At 42.0% G+C, this 18273-nt stretch overlaps 1 pseudogene; it reads right to left on the reverse strand.

Annotated features, from left to right (window-relative positions):
* Positions 1–13805: 13805 nt before the first annotated feature.
* LOC134485598 (coenzyme Q-binding protein COQ10 homolog B, mitochondrial-like) lies at positions 13806–14789 on the reverse strand (annotated as a pseudogene).
* Between the last annotated feature and the right edge of the window lie 3484 nt (positions 14790–18273).

Raw genomic sequence — 18273 nt, forward strand, 5'->3', positions numbered from 1 at the left:
TCAGTTTTTAGTTGTAGTCCATCATGAAGAGAAGTCAGGGCAGGACCTGGGGGCAGAACCAAAGCAGAGGAGGGAGGAATGCTGCTGACTGGCTAGGTCCACGTTGTGTGCACAGCCAGCCTTTCTTATACAACTAAAACCAATTTCTCAAGGATGACATGAGCACCATAGGCTAGGTCCACACCCACATTAATCACAAATTGAAAAAATACCCTACAGATTTACCCATTGGTAATCTACATGGAGGTCTTTTTTCTCAATTGAAATTCCCTTTCCTAAATAATCCTAGCTTGTCAAACTTAAGAAACAAAATAATAACAACAACAGAAACAAAAAATCTGACAATGACAGAGGGGTTACAGAAATTCAAGGAGACTCTAGGTGGAGTGGCAACAGTTGTAGCCATGGCAACTGTCTTAGTGTGAGTTCCATTGCTGTGAAGAGACACAATGGCCACTCTTTGTTGTTGTTGTTGCTGTTTTAGTTAGGGTCTTATTGCTGTGAACAGGCACCATGACCAATTTAAGTTTTACAAAGGACATTTCATTGGGGCTGGCTTACAGCCTCAGAGGTTCAGTCCAATATCATCAAAGTGGGAGCATGGCAGTGTCACAGCATCCTGGCAGGCATGGTGCAGGAGGAGCTGAGTTCTACATCTTTACCTGAAGGAAGCCAGGAACAGACTGAACATACTCAGGCAGCTAGGAGGAGGGTCTCCAAGCCCACCTCCTCAGTGACACACTTCCTCCAACAAGGCTACACATTCTGAAAATGCCACTCCCTGGGTCAAGCATATGCAAACCATCACAGTCCACTCCCTGGCCTCCATAGGCTTGTTCAAACACATGAGTCTATGGAGGCCATACCTAAACACAGTATAATAAAAAAGTACATGTAGTCCAACTTCTAAAGTCACCATAGTCTATAGCAGTATCAACAATGTTAAAAGTCCAAAGTTCAAAGTTTCTTCTGAGATCCATCCAATCACTTATAACCAGCTGGGCAAACTCTGAACTCTGCTATCTCCATGTCTGATGTCAAAGTGGTTTTCAGATCTTCAATTCCTTTTCATCTTTGTTGACTGCGACAAACTTCTTTCTCCTGATCTGGTTCCACTCCCTATTAGCAGCTTTCCTCAGCAGATAACCAGTGACTCTAGTATCTTTAACATCTTTGAGTCCCCAAGGCAGCTTCAATGTTACAGCTTGCTTCAATGTCTGGGATCTGTAAGGCACTAAGTGAGTCTTAACTAATGGGGGAACCCCAAGTGAGACACAAGAACAGAATTTGATGCAAACGCAAGAGGTTTATTTTCCAGTGCCTCAGGGTTGACCTTCAATCAGCCCCTCATGGTGAGTGACTGGAAGGCGACCCCAAATGGCTGTAACAAGCAGTTTTTATACTTTTAGGGATACAGGTTACATCAGCAAGGTTACAGTTTAAACTTATTTGCTAAGCATATTGACCTTTGAATCTATTGGTTAGCAAGCATATGGCATGCATTCGACCTCTATCAGGTGACTTTGTCTGTCGGTGCATTCTGCGGATTTTCAAGAATATCCCTGCTCCTCCTGAGAACTGTGGGTGGAGAACGGAATTTGGTCTGGCCTTGACCTGAGGCCAGAAGCTGGTACTTGGCCTAATCTTTTTTTTTTTTCTTTCTGTTTTTTCTTTATTAACTTGAGTATTTCTTATTTACATTTCAATTGTTATTCCCCTTCCCGGTTTCCGGGCCAACATCCCCCAACCCCTCCCCCTCCCCTTCTATATGGCTGTTCCCCTCCCCATCCTCCCCCCATTACCATCCTCCCCCCAACAATCACATTCACTGGGGGTTCAGTCTTGGCAGGACCAAGGGCTTCCCCTTCCACTGGTGCTCTTACTAGGCTATTCATTGCTACCTATGAGGTTGGAGTCCGGGGTCAGTCCATGTATAGTCTTTGGGTAGTGGCTTAGTCCCTGGAAGCTCTGGTTGCTTGGCATTGTTGTACATATGGGGTCTCGAGCCCCTTCAAGCTCTTCCAGTTCTTTCTCTGATTCCTTTAACGGGGGTCCCCTTCTCAGTTCAGTGGTTTGCTGCTGGCATTCACCTCTGTATTTGCTGTATTCTTGCTGTGTCTCTCGGGAGAGATCTACATCCGGTTCCTGTCGGCCTGCACTTCTTTGCTTCATCCATCTTGTCTAATTGGGTGGCTGTATATGTATGGGCCACATGTGGGGCAGGCTCTGAATGGGTGTTCCTTCTGCACAATGGCCACTCTTATAAAGGCTCTCTGTGAAGAGACACCAGCAACTCTTATAAAGGAAAATGTTTAATTGGGGCTGACTTACAGTTTCAGATGTTTAGTCCATTATCATCATGGCAGGAAGCATTGCAGCATCCAGGCAGACATGGTGCTGGAAAAGGAGCTGAGAGTTCTACATCTTGATCTGGAAGCATCAGGAAAGAGAATGAGTTGCTAGGCCTAACTTGAATTTATGAAACTTCAAAGCCTCTCCCCACCCCACCAATCCACCTCCTTCAACAAAGCCACACCCACTCCATCAAGACCACACCTCCTAGTAGTGCCACTCCCTATGAGTCTTTGGGGACTATTTTCTTTCAAACCATATAGTAACCTTATCTATCTACATTCTCTGGGGGCTGTATACCAAAGCTGGCAAAAAGACAAATGTAGCTGATCTACCAGCTAAGAATTTGTCCTTTGTGATACTTTTCATAGCTTTAATTTATTTTATATATTGTTAGGTATGATTTTTAGAATTTGATTTTCAGTTTATCAATGGGTTAAACTGTTGTGGGCCATTTTAGCCTCAGAGACCCTATCTTGTAATAAAGTATCCATCTTGTACTAGGCTGAATTCTAAGAAACAGCTAGATTCCAGAAATGGCCTCTGGCCCTAGATATCCCTTATGAACTTACAACACAATATCTCATCCTATGCTTTTGTTGGTTAGCACCCAGGCAGGACTAAAACCCAACAGCTGCTAAAGAGGCTCTGATTGGCTGGTCTCGATCCGGGCCAAGTTATCAGGGATAGCTATCTGAGGCACACGGCTGGTAATAACCCACTTAAGATGCCAGGTGTAAAAAGCAGTTGGAAACAAACAATATGGATGTACCCAATTGGTTGCCCCTACCCTACCTAATTTGTGTTTTCTTGCTTTAAAAAGTTGCTTTGCTCCCCATTCCCCCACCCATTTTGGGTCCCGAACCCAATGCTCTCCCTCGTATATCATACTTTATGAAAAAAGATACTTTTCCTGGCTTGAATTTGGTTTACCCGAGCCCTTGTGAGACAGTCTGATCCCAGAACACAAGGAAAAACTCACAGTGAGAAGGTCAGGTTTGAGGATATTTTATTGAGATACTGATGAACTTGTACCAGACGAGGGCCATCCTGCGAGACTTCTTTGTTGGAAGAAATATTCTGAGTACTGGTACCAAAGAGAGACAGAGGGAGCTGGGACCCACTGCTATTGGGGGTGGGTGTTTAGGTGATGGACTAGCCTTGAGACTTGGGTGTGGCTGTTCGGAAACAGGAGGAGGGTGTCACTGCAAATGTCCAACCTGTATTTCTGGTGTTTCCTTCATTTCTTCCTGGAAGATAGTGAACAAGCAGCGAAGAGGTCTTCTGCAGGTTGAGTAGCCAGGCATCTCTCCTGGAGATGCTTGAGTCTTCTTGTGATTCTCTAGACTGGGGACGCATCCAAGTTGCTCCTCTGCTGGCTTCAGCATATTCTGCTCTCTGCATTTGTGTTTCGGACAGGCCCTGCTTAGAAGACACGCAGCTGCTTGGTGAAGTTCCAGGGGTCCCCAAAGAGCTGCCCCAGCTTTGGACACAGAGAGAATGACAACACAGGAAGATGCCCAGGACACAGATCTCTTGGGATTACAGATTACAGACTCTGGTGCCTGTTCTGCAGAATCCCAGGCTTCCCTCACACAGAGCTTGAAGTCCTGCTCCATAGTGTCCCTCTCACAGCAGGTGACAGTTCCTGGTCAAAAGCCTTCAGCATTGGCCTCTTTGATACTCTTCCTGACTAGGTGGTCCTAGGGCCAGTGAGGCCCACTGGGTGGTGATTGGAAAATTGCATCAGGAGGTAGATTGATCTTCCTATTGAAAATTTCTTTGAGGTAGAGGCAGGAGGATCAGAAGAAGTTCAAGGTCATCTACACAAACTGGATATTTGAGATAAGCCTCAGCTACCTGAGGGCTGCCTCAGTCAATAACTCACTCAGTCAAGCCAGAGTGATATGTTCCATCGTTGTTAGAGTTAAAGATATATTGTTTGCCTTTCTGGAAGAATGACTCACGCACTATTATCTGAATTCTCCCATCTTTTAATCTGCTTTAACTATGTTTGTAGTTTGTATGGAAGCAAAGATTAAGCTTAATTTTACAGGATCACAGGACCTACAAAGATGATTTAAAGCAGTTGTTCAGTTCCCATGAGGGGATCTGACATCCTCTTCTAGCCTCTTTGCACACCAGCCACAGATCTCTACATGTACACACAGGCAGGGAAAACATCCATCCACATAAAACAATTTTTAAAAAAATTTTTAGAAATGCATCTATGGAAGACTTAGACAGTAGAAATGAACATTTAGAGCATTCTATCAGAAAATAATTTGCCTTATTATTGCTGTTATATTTCCATGGTCTAGACTAAATCTGAATGGAAACAGTGTAAGATCAGAAACTCGTGATGGCTATTCATCTGGAATTAACTAAAACCCAAGTGGCTGGGGGACACAGAGAGATTTTTCTTGATTGAATCTTTTGAAGTGGAGATCAACTCTAAATCAGATCTTTTGAGGTGGAAAGGTAAACTTTTAATCTAAGCCACACATTTAGATAACTGCCAAGGGGACTTGCTCCTTGCTTGCCCTCATTCTCTGACAAATTCATTTCTTCACTGGTTTTAGAGCCTCATGTGATGAATGACTACTGGATTCTTGAAATTTGCATTGTTGGAGTAGTCAGAAAATAGCTTGTAAGTCACTCTAATAAATCATTTATAAAATATAAATATATTTTTAATATATTATATAGCATAATAATATACAATATATGATATATAAAAACCACACACAGACACAGACACACACACACACACACACACACACACACACACAAACATACACACACACATTCTATCAGGTCTGGTTCTCTAGAGAATGCTGACTAATGCAGAAAGATTTGAAGTCTTTCTCTAAGTGAATTAGTGTTCTCTTCATAGCTGTGGTGTGATTTAACACACAACCATCCATATGAAGTAGTCCACTGACAAAAGCATTAATTGATACAAATATGAATCTTATGGATCTGAAATCTGTATCTGGTTAAGTTCAGCATTTCAGAAGCACAAGGTGATATCCTTTCCAGTGCTAGGTGTTGTGGTCAAAGTCTCACATAGAAAGATGAAGAATTAATAATTCCCATACCTTGGGCTTAAAAAGAGCAGTGGGAAGTCCACAGAGTCACTTAGTTAATGATGTCTGCAGATTCAGCACAGTGCTGTTTCCACAAGGTTATCATGGAGCTGAAAAATGTCACCACCTAATGCCATTGCAAAATCACAGCACAACACTCCAAACATATGTCTGTGTGGCTGTGTACAGACCTACTGGACTTTCAGTTATATAAAAGCATGGCACATAGAACACATTTATGTAGAGTGTATAGTACTTGATAATGACAAGCATGTCAGTGGTTTACTCTGTGTATTAGGGACTTCTCTTGTTTCTCTGACAAAAATACCCAACAACTGCAATTTAAAGAAGAAAGGGGTTTGAGAGTCACTTCAGGTCACAGTTTGAGAGTGTCAGTTCATAATGTTGAGGAAGGCATGGCTTCAGGAACATGAGGCACCTGTTCATAATCTCATGTCTAGACTGAAAATAGAAAGATGACTTTCTGATTGTTTTCTTCTTTTTATTCAGTCAGAGACCTGAGACTGTTGGATGGTGTTAACACAGTCAGGATGGGTCTTCTGCCCTCCTGCACCATGCCTGCATGGATACTGCCATGTTCCCACCTTGATGATAATGGTCTGAACCTTTGAACCTGTAAGCCAGCCCTAATTAAATGTTGTCATTAATAAAACTTGCCTTGGTCATGGTGTCCCTTCACAGCAGTAAAACCCTAAGACAGAAGTTGGTACCAGGAGTGGAGTATTTCTGGGATAGGCCTGACTATGCTTTTGTCTGGAAGAATGTGGATTTTGGGACTTTGGATTCGGAAAGCAGTGGAATGCTTTAAATGGGGCTGAATGGGCTATCCAAGTAAGAATATGAAAGACTTCGTTGCTGAGATTGATTTGAACTGTGCAGACCTAGTCCAAGAGGGTTCAGTGGAGAAAAATTTCAGTATGTGGCCTAGAGACTGTTTTTATGATTTTTTGGTGAAGAATGTGGCTGCTTTTTGCCCTTGTCTGAAGAATCTACCTGAGTCCAAGTAAAGAGATTTATATTAATTAAATTGACAAAATAAGTCTCAAAAAAAGCCCATCAGAGACTTTGTTTTCTGTTTAAGTTTCATGAAGAGCGTTTTGAACAAGCATAGCAAACTGAGAAAGGAGAAATAAAATAAATGTTTTGAGCATTAAAGGGGCACCAGGAAGTGAAATGGAGCTGAATTATGTGTTCAAGGATATTAAATTGAATTAATGGAGTAGTGACCTTGGAGCAAGATACCACTCAGCTAAGTTTAGGTCCAGGCAAAAATGGTTGTACAATCCTTTAAGCCCAGGAGTCAAAGACAAGCAGATCTCTGAGTTCAAGGCCAGCCTACAGCATTTTCTAGATGAAGAAAAACTTAAATCCAGGCATGGTTCATGCCTTTAATCCTAGCATTACAGGAGACAGAGCTATGCAGATCTCTCAGTTCAAGGTCAATCTACAGAGCAAGTTCCAGGAGAGCCAAGTTTAGACAATGAGGGAGTTGGGAAACAGAAACCTTGTATTAGAATGAGGAGGGCCATGTTCCAGCCCCAGCGAGCAGTAGAACATGGCAGTTTCAACCATAGGGCTCTGGCTTTAGAGTAAAAAATAGAAGAGACTCCTGGGACAATTGATACTGGTTAGCTGGAGCTAAGAAATTAGGTAATTAAGAAGAGACCAGCATCATTGAGGTGAAATCTTCTGGGAAGTATTTTCTGAGAGCATAAAGAAGCTGTTTTCCACAGGACCCCCTTGTGGGGAATTAGAGGAAGTATTGAAAGAGTTGAAGGAGCTTGCAACCCCATAAAAACAACAATGCCAACCAACCAGAGCTTCCAGGGACTAAACCACTACCAAAAGACTATACATGGACTGATCCAGGGCTCCAACTGCATATGTAGCAGAGAATAGCTTTGTTGGGGGCACCAGTGGGGAAGCCCTTGGTCTGTCAAGGTTGGACCCCCAGTTCAGGGGAATATGGGGGGGCAGTAAGGGGATGTATAGGGGGGAATGCCCATATGAGGGGAGGGGAGGATAGGGGATGGGGGGTTATGGATAGGAAACCGGGAAGGGGAATAACATTTGAAATGTAAGTAAAGAAATATATCTAATAAAAAATTCAAAAAAAAAAGAAGCTGTGTTCCAGAAATAGCTAAGGTTGTACCTCGTGCTGCAGCTGGACTTGGTAATGTGCAAGAGTCACCTAGGTGGTACTGGTTTTGAAGGCATGAAGGAGTCATGAAGAGCAGCTGAGGCTGGGCACTGTAAGAGACCGTGGAAAGCCATTGATGAAGGTATGGCCTCAGTTGTAGTTGATGATCCAGGACTGAGCAAAAGATTTGAGGCTTGGCACCATGGAGTGAACCTATGAGAGGCTATTGGTGAAGTCTAGTTACAGTAGAAGACCCCAGTGTATTGGAGATGCCAGTACTGTGGGATGATCACCAAGAACAGCACTTGCAAGCGGAGTGGATCAACCTGAACTTTGCGTGCTTCAGAGGGCAGAGCTGAAGAAGTGACACAAGCCCTTTGGAGGAGCCCAGAAGATCATGTGTAGATCCCAGACACTGAAACAAGAAGCTGTAACATTGAAGTTGCCTTGGAGACCCTGAAGTTACCTTGGAGACCCTGAAGTTGCCTTGGAAACCCCAAGATTTTGGAGATGCCAGAGCCATAAGATATTTTCTGAGGAAAGCTGCTAACACAGAGTGGAACCAGCCCAGGAAAAGAAGTTTGTTGCTGTCAATAAAGATGAAAAAGGAGCTGGAGATCTGATAACTGCTTTGACATCAGACTTGGAGATGCAGAGTTTGGAGTTTGCCCAACTGGTTTCCTATCTTGATCTGGGAATTACAGTTAAGTGATTTGATGGATCTCAGAAGAGACTTTGAACTTTGGACTTTTGACATTGTTGATATTGATATAAACTATGGAGGCTTTGGAAGTTGGACTAAATGTACCTTTTTAGTTACGCTATGGCTAGATATGGTCCCCATAGACCCTTGTGTTTAATAAGCCTATTGGGGACAGGGAGTGAAATGTGAGTTTTGTAGATGCTTGGCCCAGGGAGTGGCACTGTTGGGAGGTCTGGCCTTGTTGGAGTAGGTGTGGCCTTGTGAGTGTGGGCTTTAATATTCTTGTCCTAGCTGCCTAGAAGCCAGCTGTCTGCTAGCAGCCTTCAGATGAAGATGTGGAACTCTCAGCTCCTCCTGCACCATGCCTTCCTGGATGCTGCCATGCTCCCACCTTGATAATAATGAACTGAACCTCTGAACCTGTAAGTCAACCCCAATTAAGTGTTGTCCTTAAAAGAGTTGCCTTGGTCATGGTGTCTGTTCACAGCAGTAAAACACTAAGAGATTATATATTTAAAAATATAAAATAAAAGCTATTTATTGTAAACATTTGCTGCAATGTGCCTGGAGCAACCTGTGTTTATCTTTTTGTTGCAGTAAGAGATGAAGTGGAAGCCAGGTGATGGTGACACACGCCTTTAATCCCAGCAGCTGGAACGCAGAGGCAGGCCGATCTCTGAGTTCACGGCCAGCCTGGTCTACAGAGTGAGTTCCAGTATAGCCAGGGCTACATGGAGAAACTTTTTCTTGAAAAAACTAAACAGAAGGGGTGAAGCAGAGTAATTGCCCACAAGGACAAAATCATCTAATAAAACAGTTCTCAGAACGTAGTCCCGTTTACAGGCCTTAAACAACACATGGCATAACTTGAAATTGTTTCAATCACATGGAATCATCGTAGCTCAAGTGGAGACTAAAGATAGTTGAAGAGAGAATGCCATGGGTGCTTGGAAGCTGAGGGAGGCAGAAATGTCTGAACCTTTTGTACCAAGAAGCCTTTGAGTTCCCTAAGAACAACCAGGGTCTCTTTATTTATAAACTGGAACCGGGCTTACTCACCTCTGACGCACAGGACAGTTGGGTGCAGCAGCCCCAAACTCTCGATGGGACAGAAAGTGGCAAGCAAGAGGTGAGTGTTTCTAGCCTGGTGAGCATCTTTTTGCTGCTGGGCTATTATGGCCATTTACATAATTGGCTGGTGCTGGGATTCAAACCATAAACTTAACTTCTATTTTCCTCCTGGTCGGTGGCTGTCAGGAAGCAAAGTGCCAGGGGCAAGCTTGTAACCCGGAGGTGCAGATTTGTTGGATGTCACCTGGAAACTGATGCTAGGTACTGGCCCGTTAGTTAGCTCGAGTTCAACCTTAGGTCAGGCTCTTTAAGATGGAGTCTGAACTCAAGATCTCGTCTCTCAAACCCAATGAGTGATAGCTTAAGTCTTCTGGAAAGACACTTGGTTTGTGGGAGTCTTGCAGGTAATAGAATCAGCCCGAGCCAACAGTACTGAGTCACCAGGCAAATACCTCTGTGATCCATCACAGGATGCTCTGTGTTCTGACATGGGCAGGCTGTCTGCAAGAAAAGGGAGAACAAAGTAGGGATAGAGAGTTCATCTTGGGAATAGCAGCAATCAGAGGAGGAGCCTAGAATAGTGAGACTAGCCTGGTTATAAGGAGGGTGAATAGCTGGGGGTAGGGAAGGGCCAGAAACCTTGTGTGTGTGTGTGTGTGTGTGTGTGTGTGTGTGTGTGTGTGTGTGTGTGTTTGTGTGATTTAAATGTATAACAATACTCATGAGGAGGGCTGAAGGGGCCTGAAGACTAGCATGGACCTTGATATACTGATAGATGCTATAGATATATGTTAATTGGGGAGCCATATGTCCCTTCTTCAGGAGATAAGGGAAATGGCAACTGAGTTCCCAAACTCCTGAGTATTACGTTTCAAACCTGGGACAAATGTCCAACCGAGATACCCACCATCATATCAAAGCAGCCATGGCCACCAGATTCTCCCTGCATTTTTCTGTTCCTACGTTACAGGGTTCTCCTGATTGGCATACCCCACCCCCCTATGCTAAACTACTCCAGCCCAGGTATTGGGCTGCCCTCCCTGCAGCTGCTCTCCTCCAACCATTTTGGCTACCTACTCTTTTTCATGCACTCTCTTAGGCAGTTTCTAGAGCCAGGGTACCCCTCTTGGGCATCAGCTGCCCCCATCTCCCCCATCCCCCCAGTCCAGCTCAGTTTGGTCATGATCACTCCAAACTCTCCCAGATATCTCTCCTTTGCTATCCCTTTTATATATAATAAATGTTCTTCTCTGCCATACCTAGGAACAATTACTTATTAATTTATTAGTTAATTAGTTAATTTTTCATTCACTGAGGAATGCTGACTTTTGTCTAACTGCCAGAAATGCTCCTACAGTCAAGGTTGAACTCACTTTTGCATATTTGAACTGACCTTTGGAGTTGGAGGAAATGGAGTTTCCTTTGGACCTGAGAGTCCTATGTTTACATAAGGAAGCTTGGTGATACTGGAGTCCTAGTCATTAATCGCTTCAAGAGAAGAATTACTCAATGAAGTCATTTCAAACTTTGGTTCAATGTCGAGGAAAGAAAAGAAATTCAATGCCTTCTGGGATAGACTGTAGTTGCAGTGCAGGATCTGAAGTACTGCTGGACCAGAGTGAGGAGAGCTTTTTCTGGGAACACTTGACAAATATCCATCTGACCCATGTTTGTGGCTGGCGCTTGATCTAAGGCCCTCCCTTGTGCTCACTAAGTCCCAGCCTCACTACTGAGTTGCCTTCCCACATTCTAACTCTTCTTTTGATACTACATTTCACTGTGCAGTCTTGGCCGTCTTGGAACTCACTGTGTATTTCTGCCTTTGCCATGTCTGCCTCCTACTGTCTGATTTATAAATGTTTGTTTAAAAATTGGTGGACTTTACAGTAGAAAATGGATTTGAGTTTGGTGTGGTGGTGCATGCCTTGATCCCAGCACTCAGGAGGCAGAGGTTGGTGGATCTCTGAGAGTTCTAGGCCAGCCTGGTCTACAGAGTGAGTTCCAGTCCAGTCAGGGCTTCATAGAAAGATAATCCTTCAAACAGAACCAAATCAAACCAAACCAAAAAAGAATGGATTTTAATTGAATGTTCAAGCCATAAAACAGATCTCTGTGTGTATACACTTGCTTGTACACACATGTATGAAGACCAGATGTTGACATCAGGTATCTTCCTATATTGCTGACTGCTTGCCTTTTAATGTTTTTCTTTTTGAGGTCATGTTTCTAATTGAAATGAAAGTTGCCATTTTGGCTAAGGTAGCTGTGAGCGCTCAGAATCTGCTTCTTTCAGCCTTAGAGCCTCAAAAAGCTACAGTTACAGTGAGCCCACTTCATTACTTGGGATCTAGGGATATAAACACGTATCTTCTGGCTTCATCCTTCACTGAGACAGCAATCAAGACCTCTAAACTTAAGTCTAATGACATTATGAAAAGATTTTTTTCCTTCTCAATCAGCTCATGCATTTTGTGTGGAAAATTGAGATATATGGATAAACTACTTGATATGGAAATTTTAAAAAAGAGTTAGAAACATTACTTGTTTGCTTTGGTATTTCTTCTATGTTTTTTTTTTTTTTATAAAAAAACTAGAGCTATATTTTTGATGAAATCACCAACAGTAATAATGGACAATTGGAATGTAATTGTACACCAGAATTATGTGTAGGAAGACATATAAGATATAGTTTAGTTGGTTGAGCACTAGTATCTTTGCTGTTAGATCCATGATTTGTGTGTGAATAAATGTTTATGTTGTATTTTATTCTCCTGTACTAATTGTTGTCTCTGAGACTTATTCCTCAGTCTGCTCACCTAGGCTTAGTTCTGGAAATTTCTAGCCTCTGTATTATCTTACCTAGGACTAGAATGCTTTTAGCCTCTGAGACTTAATACTGAATAAGCTTGCCCTTTTATAGCTCTTTCTAAATGATTATTGAATGGTTTAACTCAGCTATTCTGGCTTAAACTCCTCTCCAAGCTAACTGATTCAATCTGGTTTCTCTCTTTGTCTCTGACTAAATATCTCTGCTTGTCCTCTACAACTTGTCTCTGTATAACTGCCTTGGTAAAATATTTCTCTTTCTCTGTGCTGATCTGTCAGGAGCCATAATGGGACATGCTAATAACTAGCAGGTGATCTTCCTGAGATGGTCTGCTTCAGATTATTATATAATCTGTGACAGGTTCACTCTTATTAAGTAAGGCCACAAGAGAATTTATTTTAGGAAAGATACCTGCTGTTAATACATTTTCCTGTTATTATTAAACATACATAACAATCATTAGGTATTAGCACACCCCTGTGGAGCAGATCTCTGCAGATCTACAAAGATGTGCTGTCTTGTAGAGATGCTATATAGAAAAATAGATGACTTCTTAGTCTTAATGATGATCCTATAAGAATTCCTAAAATTATATCAGTGGTTATTAAGTTCTTTTATAGTGGGATTGCTATTAAGTCCTTTTCTGATATTCAAAACTGCAATGAGAACTCTGCCAGTCTCCCATGTGTGATCAGTTAATTGCTCTTAGACAGTAACCAGACTGTCTCCTACTCAGAGCACATCCCAAGAGGTTGTAAAACAATTAACCAAAGGTCATAAAAATGGAACTAATAATTTAGTTTAGGTGCTAGGAAAGAAGATAAAATACTGACTGCATTTATCTATACAAAACTTCACTAATAACTTAGTTATGGTTTTAAACCTTCAGTGAACCTGTGGAGCTGTGACAGGTGAGGGATGTTTAGCCAGATAATTACTCCTAATGGTATGCATGTAAACATTCTCTGTTGTAAACTTCTATTTCAATTTATGATTGAATTTTTGTGTGAACTTGTGATGAGATTTTTTTAAAAAACAATTTAACTTTATTAAGTCATGACTTCAACCCTTACACTGATTTGTTTTTTTTTTTAAATATCAGTTCAGACTATTACTGAAAGTGACTATGCACAGTAAATAGGAAATGGCCCGTGCAGTACTGGAGACATGGGAACTACTTATCTGTCACCTACAGTGGCAGACAAAAGGTTGAACACAATCAGCAAAGAGTGCAAAGCACCTGGGAGGAAGTTTCAAATGTCTAGAAAAGTAGCTCAGAGCTCTGGACCACTCACCAAATAAAACAAAAAAAGAAAAACAAACAAAAAAAAAAGCCCCACTCAGTACATCTGGGAAACAACTTCCCAACAGCACTGAATTATCTACTGCTAACCATAAGAACAATTTAAAATACTCAAAGTGCTAAGACTTCATTGGCAGTACTTTAAATCAAAGTTTTAATGTTAAATATATGATTTCTCAAATACCCTAAATTGTATGGCATGCCCAATAACAATGAGTTACAAATATTCAACCTAATAACTTAGACATGATATGGTTAATATTACACACATTGGATCATGTAAGGTAAGAATTGGAATGTGGTATCCTAGCAACAGTGATGACTTCCATTATTACAAAGGCAGGCAGAGCCTGCAAATGTACATGTTACTTAGAATTACACTTGATTGAAGAAATGATTCTATGTACAAGTGGGTCCATATTCAATGTGCAAATTTTCAATGGAGCAGGCTTGGAGTCAAGGCAGGTTTAACAAACGCTGTCTGACTTCTCAATAGTTGGTGAAATGGCTTCCTAAAAGTGAACAAACTAGTCAAGATGGGTGGAGGCAGCTCTCGTTTACCTCTTAGGTGTGGTGAATTTCATGAAGCATTAATTCCTGAGGTATGTTTGTCTCTGAACCATATAGTTTACATGTTCTTCTTTCAAAGGCTGCTACCATTTGTTTCACAACTTCGTCGAAGAACAGTGGAGTGAGCTGAGAGTGTAGAAGGGAGTGAAATTCAAAGAAATTGAAAAATCCAAAGTACATGTTCTGGGATAGCCAGGAAGACCTGGGCCAAATAGTCTCCAGATGATTGAAAAGTTTCCCATCAGAACAAGATGCCTTTACCAAATGTGGCTTTACCAAGATTACTATTGATGTGTATTGCTCCAAAACAGAGGGAAACCCAATTTCTAATCGGGTCCTACAATATCCAGATCTCCTTGATATTATATCTGATTTTTTTTACACCAAGGAACGAAATGCTTATAATCCTCCATTCCTGATACTACATCATACATTTCCTGCATTGAGTACCCTATAATTCTCTCTGAATACTCCTTTCATTTATTTACTAATGGCATAGTGATTTTGAAGAAGGTTCTTGCACAGAATTCTTTAGGCAAAACTGAGGCACACAGTGGAAGGGTTTTGTTCATCAGTATATCACAGGGAACTAAGTATCTGACATTGCACGCAGACCCCTGCACTGGGACTTCCGTCACGGTGGTTGACTTTGGACGGCACCCCGATGCCACCCTCGCCAGAGCCCTCTGACTAGTCCTAACTGCCATGATCATCTTTGTGAAGCCTGTAGCCAATGCCCGCATCTGGCCCGAGGCACCGCCTCAGGCTGGCATGATGAGCTTTTTAACCTGTGATTATGTTTTCTGAAAGATGTTTAAGTACTGAGGAAAAGAGAGAGAAGAATTGTCTCCTTTTCCCTCCCTAGAAGAATTTTTTTTTCCCCTAAGGAGAATTTTTTCCTTTTCCCCACTTAGGGTCTTTTGGCATTTCCCCCTTTTTCTTAGATAGCTTTATTAGGAAACTTTTTACAACTTAGTAATAGACTCTATAATCACTTTTCAAAGTGTCCCTTTTTCTTCCTGCGACTTCCTACAAGCAGGCCAAAAAAGCTGTGCAGTTCCTTCTGAGATAGAACAAAAGCTACGTTACTTGATCCTCAGCTGTTAGGTTACAGGTGCTAATCATCTAAGCCAGCAGCTTTCTACCCTCAGAAAGAACAAAAAAGATTTTACGATTTTTTTTACAAGTTATTAAAAGAGTCAGAGTCAGGATCAATCTAAGGCCAGTAGGAAAATTCCATCACAAACCTCTGAGCAAAGACCTCTCCCTTCCAGGAAGGGTAAAGCTAGTTTAGTTCCTAGAAAAACTACAAGCCAACTATGAGACAAAGCCACCTGTGCCTCCCAACTCGACCTGCTTGGAAAGTCCTGGATGGTCCAGTGACCACTAACCAGTTTGAAGGTCACCTTGTTCCATCAATAGTACCCTGCCTAATTACTATTGTTTGAAATCTGCCCTTATCAAAGGTATATAACTCCCTGTTAGAGTCTGCTCAGGATGGTCTCCCTCCTAAAGGAGGGCAGCCCCAGTATCGCTCAAACAATAAAACTCCTCTTGCCACCTCTGTGTCTTTCAAGGGGTCCTCACATGGGTGCAATTCGAACCTCACATTATCACCAGCATTTCAGTACAGTTAGAGAACTAGAATGTCCTGAGACCCCCAGACTTTAAAGCCACACCAGAGTCCTACTCTGTGCCCCCACCACTACCCTCTCCAGGCTGGGAGGCTCTTGGCACTGATTCCTGAAGTAGCTTCCCTTTCCTCTCTCTTCTTGTGAGAGTTGGGGATGTTCTATTCTGTCAAATCTTTCTCTGATTCGTCACTTTGTCTGCCACTCAGTTAGAAATCAATTTCAAACATGGGTGCTTCCTTCTACGAACTAACCTTCATTGTTTAGGATTAAGGTATTACACGAAGTGTGTGTCTAGCTAGTGGAATTTAAGGTATGTGCTAAAGCTGAGCCACATCACAACAAGAAACAGCTTTTTTCCCCCCAACAAATAACACAATCTCAGGGTTCACAATGTGGTCAAATATCCTGCAAAAAGTAGAGAGTGAATTTTCAAGTACCCCAAATAGCACCGATGAAGCAGAAAGTGCTCAGGTTGTTTTATAACACATCCCAGAGGAAGTGTAGGAAGATAATTCACATAGAAAATAATTGTGAATATATTCTCTAAAGACAGCAATGTCTTAAGAAAAACCATAACCAAACCAAACCAAAAATAAGAAACGAGAGAAGAAAATCAGCTCTTCTTTCCAATGCAAGACTTTAAAATATACTCACCTTTTGCGGAAGACTCCCAATTTTTATGGGATATTGCTACTCAATTACATATAAACTCCTCTTGTAATACATTTTTCAAATGCTAAATTTTCTGGGTCTTAAGGTATTTTTCTTTTAATTTTAAATTGCCATTGTTGATTTAATCATATAGTACATTGAACATTCTGTCTTCTCATTTTTCTAGGATGTTAGATTGTCTAATTTTAAAAAGTTCCACTTCTCTTATGTACTTTTACTTTCACAAATGTTAGTTTTGATTATAAGCATGTTCATGTATATAAAGATGAAATTTATATATATATGTGTGCGTGTGTGTGTGTGTGTGTGTGTGTGTGTGTGTGTGTTTGTGAAAAACAAAAACTAAAATTCCTTTCTATCCTGCTTCTTTGGGGATCAGCATATGCAGTCTTAATCCACTCAAAAAAATTGAAGTATCTCGTCAAAAGACTTAGAATGAGCCAGTGAGGTGGCCCATACCTGGAACTCTGGCACTTGGGAGGTGGATGCAGGAGAATCATGGTAATGATGAGTTTAAGGCTAGATTCAGCTATGTAACAAGTTTGAGGCCAGTCTTGGCTATGTGAGACCTAGTTTCAAGCAAACAACCTTGGTGGTAGCACAACCTGAAATCCCAGCAGTTGAGAGTCAGGCAGTAGAGTAATGAGGTTTGAACGTTGATGCTAGCCCGACTGAAGTGGTACTCTGTCTCTCACTAAACTGCAATCCTGCCATGACAGGACTTCAGGTGACCTTGCCTGTAAGGCTGATTGCGAGACTCACCTCCCAGCCCCAGTGACTGATGCTCATTTGTACACTTTGCTTTTTAACCTGCTGTCCTGTATTCACCAGAGAAGACTGCCTGGACATGGGGTTCAGTCAATAAAAAGTCCCGATTGGCCCGCTGGTGACTACACAGGTTTTCCAGGATCCCAGTGTAGCCCTAAGCCTTTCTCAGGGCGCACTTTTAAGCACAAACCTCTGTTTTGGATAGACATAGTTTAGTTAACAAGAACGGTTAGCCAGAAGGGGAACTACAGAAGCTAAAGATTAAAGTTAGTACATGTAGAGACTTTCGCAGAGCTGTACGGACTTTGATGGTTTAAGCCTTTCTATGTTTTAGTTTGACAGGTGGTGCTGCCTACATGCTGAGTTTGAATGGTACTTCTGAAATGGTACTCCCATCATGGATTCAGTTGTGCTAAGGATGGGGGCCTTGTTCCAACTCTGTCTTTAAGTATCTTTAAATTAAAAAAAAATTTCTAGATATTTATTAAAAATTGGCTTCACAGCTGAAGGTGTTTGCAACCTCACAGGAAAAACAACAGCATCAACAAACCAGACCCCCCCCCCCCCCAGAGCTCCCAGGGACTAAACCACCAATCAAAGAGGAACCCATGGCTCCAGCTGTGTATGCAGAGGATGGGCCTGATCTAGCATCAGTGGAAGGAGAGGCTCTTGGTCCTGTGAAGGCTCATTGCCCCAGTGTAGGGGAATGCCAGGGTGGGGAGGGAGGTGGGAATTGGTGGGTGGGTGGGGAGTGTCCTCGTAGAAGCAATGGGAGAGGGTATGGGAGAGGGACAAATTGGGAAAGGGGATAACATTTGAAATGTAAATAAAGAAAATATTTAATAAAAGAAAAGAAAAAAGAATAAATAAAATCCCAAAAGCCCTAAAAAAATTAAGTTGATAGATAACTCTCCCAATGACTAATATGAATAAATATTCTAAGACATTAAAAAAAATTGGCTTCAAACTTGTGGCCAGCCGTCTTCTTGCCTCTGTCTTCCAAGTGCTGGGATTAGAGGCATACCTCCCCATCCCTAGCCTTTTTGTGTTTTGAGAGAGCCCTGCAGTCCAGGCTGAAGGGGAACTTAAACTCTGCTTGTTTGCCTCAGCCTCCTGAGTTCTG

The sequence above is a fragment of the Rattus norvegicus genome, chromosome 2 (assembly GCF_036323735.1).
Source record: "Rattus norvegicus strain BN/NHsdMcwi chromosome 2, GRCr8, whole genome shotgun sequence".
Lineage (NCBI taxonomy): Eukaryota > Metazoa > Chordata > Mammalia > Rodentia > Muridae > Rattus > Rattus norvegicus.